We start from the raw sequence: 6,000 nt of genomic DNA on the forward strand, positions 1-6,000 counted from the left end.
ATATGTGGGTCAGGAAGACCCCCTGGAGAAGGGAATGGCTACCCACTCCAGTATTCTTGCCTGGAGAATTCCGTGGACAGAGGAGACTGGCAAGCTACAGTCCATGGCATCACAAAGAGTCAGGCATGATGGAGCAACTAACACTTCCACTGCCCTGATTTTCAGCTCCTGTTACTCAGGGAATTTGAGCAGCTCAAGGTTCTACAGGCTGAGCTTTGAATTCCTGGGACACTCGGCACCCTTCCACTGGTGACCCTTTGGGAAAGTAGCCCGTCAGGAGCCATGGGGCTGTCCAAGGGCTCCCCTATCTGATTGTGTCAGGAGGTCTGGCTTTGGCCCAGCTCTGCACCAACTTGATATGTGAAATCAGACAAGTAGGTGAACTGCCTGTTCCAACCACATCCCAATAATACTGGCTTCCTAGGGACAGAGTGAGGTCACAAAGGAGAGTGTGATGCCCCCAGACCCTGACTGGTTTCTGAGGACACCAGCACTCCAGGAAGGAACATGGGCTCTTTGTGGTTAAAGAAAAAGGTCTAGGGGAGACCTTGCCTGGTTAACAGAGGTAATCAAGTCTTTCACTGCAGACCTTCTCAGAGCCTTGAAAATGCCAACTGCATTGTGACATTTGGGTGTGGCTACAGTATGTATCATGTCCCAAACTCTTCTGACCACAGCACCACTTTGGAGGAAAACAACTTTAAAACCTCCTGGAATAAAGGTAATCCATGGAACACAGTTTGACAAACTCTGTTTAGATAAAAGCAGGGTAAACACAAAACACTATTCATAGACACAATGGTAGAGATAATGACCGCAATATAAATTCTTATCATTAACACCCCCTATTCAGTTGCCCTGGCCCTGCTCACAGTATGAAGTAGTTTTATTTTTTCAAACTGTGGATCATAAACCATTAGTAGGCAGTGAAATCAATTTAGCCAGTTGCAATCCCTGGGTCAGGAAGATCCCCTTGAGGAGGGCATGGCAACCCACTCCAGTTTTCTTGCCTGGAGAATTCCATGGATAGAGGAGCCTGGCGGGCTACAGTCCGTAGGGATGCAAAGAGTCAGACACAGCTGAAGTGACTTAGCGCTTGTACACAACCAGCTCAAAAAAAATGAATTTGACTTGAATGGAAAATAAGAGCACACTGCATTTAAGACAGATTTTTTTTTTTTTTCTTTTCCTGAAACACATGTACACATATGCCCATGCTGGGTTATGCCAGCAAACGTGTTTCTCACTGTGGGTTGTGGTAGGAAAGTTTGAAAAATACTGCCATAGAGCAGATGAAAGGAAAAATCAGGTGAGGGGTGCCCTCATCTTCTGACTCAGCCTGTGTGACTCTGGTGAGGGCTGCGGGGACAGCGGCCTCTCACTGGCGGAGCGATTGTGGAATAGATTTTAGGATTAGCAGTGTCACCTTGCCGGACCCGAATAATGACAGAGGCCCTCTTTGTTATTCACCAGGCTCCAGAAATGCAACCATTCTTTCATTCCTTTTTCAAATGCTGCTTATCCTCCCCGACCAGAAAGCACCTTTCTGTCTGGGAAAACAGGTTTGTTGAAGCTCTCGCTTCTTGCTTCAACTTAGACATTCAGAATGCAGCTTAAACTCCGAAGACTCACTTTGATGTCTCTAGCTATTGGATTGTCCTTTTTTAAAACTGCAGTGACTTGGCCCAAGTCTTTTCTTTTTTCTGGTTCTATGTGATGGGGGAGTATTGTTTAAAACGTTGAAGTGTTTCGCACTGACCAATTAGAGCAAACATCCTGTGGATCTTTATTTATTCCTTTATTAAGGTGTGCTTTTTCCAAGTCCCAACTGAGCCCTTAACCAGCTGTGTGGCTTTGAGCAGGATCTGCTCTCTTTGTGCCTCTTTCTTCCCATCTGTCTAATGGGGGTAATGAAATCTGCCTCACCAGGAAGTTATGGGGATTAAATGAGGCAGTCTCTATTAGACCCTTATCACAGTCCTGATGCATGGTAAGACTCAATTAAGAACTAATGTAGTCACTGTTTCTCCTCCTGCTTCTTGGAGTGTAACTCATCTGTTTGCTTGAAACTTGAGGTGAACTGGTTAAGCCTCTAAATCTTTCAAGGGACGTTTCAAGGTTTGTAAAAAAGCCTAGAGTATTCAGAAGGGGGTTCCCAAATCTCCAGATACCCCAGCTTTCTTTCACTTCCTCCCTGGATGGGCAGAGCCTAGCGTCTTGAAAAATCCAGGTGGGCTCTTGTGTGCCTTTGGGAAGCACTTGGGACCTTCCGAAGGTGACCTCAGCCTGCCTCCCCTATAGGGTCTGCCCAGGACTTTGCAGGTGGCTCAGTGGTAGAGAATCCGCCTGCAATGCAAGAGACGTAATGAGACTCGGGTTTGATCCGTGAGTGGGGAAGATCCCCTGGAGGAAGGGCTGGCAACCCACTCCCGTATTCTTGCCTGGAGAATCCCCTGGACAGAGGAGCTTGGCAGACTACAGAACATGGGGTCTCAAAGAATCAGACACAACTGAGCAAGCACTTGCAGGACTTTCCACTGAAAGTTCTGCATCCTGGGAACTGCCTCTCTCCCCAGAAAACACGAGTCAGTTACCCTACTTCCCAGGTCCCCAGTGTTTACCTCTACACCCTCAACCAGCGTTCACTGCAGCCTCTCGCTGGGAATCACCTCCCTTCTCCAACACTCAGCCGTCTTGCCCCTGGGCTGGGCTGGGCTCTGGCTCCCAGAGTCCCTTGATTTCAAATGCCCCAGGTTCACTGACATTTCTCGCTTGACTTATTCACCTTCTCAACTAGACTCTGGTCCCTTAAGGCCAGGAACTATGTCTCCTCCTATCAAATTCAGCCTTGTATCCCTCAGTAACTTTCAGAGCAGAGACCTGCGAGGAGGCCTGGTGAGCCCAGCAACTGGTAGCAGTTGCGGAGGGAGGACCAGGGAGTGACTGATGTCAGGAGAGGAGTCAGGGCGGCAGCACCAGGAAGAAGACCCAGGACTGCCCCTTCCTTCCTTTGCTGCTCAGTGTTCAAACCCAGGAGCTCCTAGCCTGCTCCAAGCGTGAGTAGAGTTAACTGAGAGTCCTTCTCTCAACTACAGCTTCCAACAGCAGGGATAATATGGACTCTGACCTGGATCAGAGTCTTGGTCACTGGGCCCTCTCATCAGAAATACTCAAGGCCTTTATTAAAAACATCTCTGGTGGTTTCAATCAGAATCTTGGGTGGGGTCCAGGAATCTGCGTTTGAAGAGTTGATTCTGCTGTAAACTAAAATTTAAGACACCTGTGATCTAGTTATAGCACTTCCTTACTTGCCCCACCCTTCTGGACTTGACCACTGGCTCTTCCCCTCCCAGGAAGGCAAATGTAGGCTCAGCAGTTTCTGGACAAGGGGACTGGTGAGAGATGGAGTTGCCCAATAGCATGGGCTCTCAGAAGAAGGAGTGGCTAGAGCTGACCTTTTCATCTGCCTTGGGGTAGATGCCAGGATCTAGGATTGGTGAAGGGGAAAGAGAGCTGCAGGGCAGCCTGGAGGAAGACACCAGGCCTGTGCTTCCCCACTCTAGCACATGGTCTTCCTAGATGGATAAAGGAGCATCTTTGTTTTAAGCTTTGCTTTTTTTTTTTTTTAATTCATCCATAGTCATTGTTAACCTAGAATTGGTCCCCAAAAGAGGATTTCAGAAGAGCCTTATCTTATATTCCCTAAAATTAAGTACACAGTTTTATGTGTATTGAGGGGGGGAAGGAGTAATTCAGGCAGGCTCTCTCTGCTTACTCTTTGGAGTAAGGCAGAATAGAATAATAGTTAATGGTGTAGATTATTATAATTCAGGGTCAAACTCAATGAATTTGAAGTCTGGCCATCCCAGTTTACAAGCATTGACACAGTTACTCAACCTCTCTGAGGCTCTGTTTTCTCATCTGTTAAATGGGTATACCCTATAGAGTTGTTGCTAGGATGAAATGAATCAGTACATGCAAAGCACCTAGAAGAGTACTCGGGCCACAGTAAAGATTACTGATCATTAGCTATGATGACAAAAGGGCAAGTCTTCCAAAGTCAGTGATCCAAAAGTAGGTTAAGAAACACTGAAGTTCTCTGGGGACTTGAGAGGCCACATGTGGCATGGTGTTTGTGTTAGTCGCTCAGTTGTGTCTGACTCTTTGTGACCCCATGGACTGTAGCCCAGCAGGCTCCTCTGTCCAAGGAATTCTCCAGGCCAGAATGCTGGAGTGGGTAGCCATCTCCTTCTCCCGGGAATCTTCCGCACTCAGGGATCAAGCCTGGGTCTCCTGCAGGCAGATTCTCTACTGTCTGAGCCACCAGGAAAGTACAGTACCCCCCTCACTGAGATCTGAAGGCTCTGTTGGTCACTGTGGGGCTGGGGACAAGCAATCTCACTCTCCAAGCTTATTAACTGGTCTGTAAAATGCGAGCAGTCATGGTACTTACTTCCTGAGATTCTCATGAGGGTTAACAGAGAGGCTGCCTATGGGGAGGCTCGGCAAGCATCCCCATCCATCATTTTGGTCACTCAGAGACTCCTAGAAACAGGACTTCTCATCTCTCCAAAGCCATTTTCCATCCCACCGAAGTAGTTGGGAAAACCGTCCAAGGAAAACTCTCTTCCTCCCTCCACGCTTTCAGATAAGGCATAACTTGTCTGCAAGGGAGCCATTACAGGCAGAACAGGCTCCTAACTGTTGGCCTCAGGGTGGAAAGAATCAAGAATCCCCCTTGGAGCTGGAAGTGAAAGGATGTCTCTCCCTCACCTCCCCCTCACCTCCCCCACCCGCCTCCCACTTGGCAAATGTGGCTTCCCTCTGCTTTCTGCTGGCTCCCAGGGATCCTCCCAGCCCTGTTCCTCATATCTCTGGGGCATCAGGGTGGCTCTGAAGACAGCTCAGGTGCCCTAGAGCCATTAGAAGGTGCCAGAAAGTCTGACACTTTGATTCAGGAAAGACTTGCCTAAAAATAGAACCACAAAATCACAGTCCACACAGGAGTTGGAAGCCCTGAGATGCATCTGGTCCAACTTTCTCAGTGCTCGCTTAGTGTCTGCTGAAAACAAACCCTGGGGCCCTCCTTGGAGGTTCAACTGCGGTTCTGCGGTGAGGCCTGGGATGCTGGGTATGAAGGTACATCTAGGGTGGTTCCCGCGATCAGGCAGGTTATTTACAGCATCTCTGGAACACCTCTGAGAATAGTGAGCATACCATCACCTCTATGGGGTGGGGGAGAGATGGGTCTTACTGGTTGACAGTGTGGACATGGAGCCAGGTGTGGGTAGGGACTTTTCCCACTTGCTAACTCAGCCACATTCAACCAGTTACTGAACTTCACTGAGCTTAACTCCTCATCCATGGTGTGCTGCTGCTGCTGCTGCTACTGCGTCACTTCAGTCGTGTCCGACTCTGTGCGACCCAATGGACGGCAGCCCACTAGGCTTCCCCGTCCCTGGGATTCTCCAGGCAAGAACACTGGAGTGGGTTGCCATTTCCTTCTCCAATGCATGAAAGGGAAAAGTGAAAGTGAAGTCGCTCAGTTGTTTTCGACTCTAGCAACCCCATGGACTGCAGCCTACCAGGCTCCTCCGTCCATGGGATTTTCTAGGCAAAAGTACTGGAGTGGGGTGCCATTGCCTTCTTCGATCCGTGGTGTAGGGACACTAATTAATTACAGGCATCTACTTCCCAGACGGTCAGGAAGCTTACTTAAGGCAGCCTAGAAATGAGTCCTTAGCATAAAGCTCAACACAGCCGCTGCCTTCAGTAAACAGCAGCTGTGAGAGTAATAATAACAATAACAAAAAAGCAGTCTAACTTATGTTAAGCTGACACTGTCCCCTTAAGATGCACACCCACAGCACTCTTTCTGCCCTCCGTAGTCCAACTTCCTGATCTCGTCTCGTGTTAGGTTTTCAGGTATCTGCAAGAGGCAGAGGCCACACGCCACTTTTTCTTTTCCTTTCTGTTTTACTGAGGTCTGATTGACGACTA

The sequence above is a fragment of the Bos grunniens genome, chromosome 26 (assembly GCF_055505025.1).
Source record: "Bos grunniens cultivar Pamir isolate PY7600 chromosome 26, Bosgru_T2T1.0, whole genome shotgun sequence".
Lineage (NCBI taxonomy): Eukaryota > Metazoa > Chordata > Mammalia > Artiodactyla > Bovidae > Bos > Bos grunniens.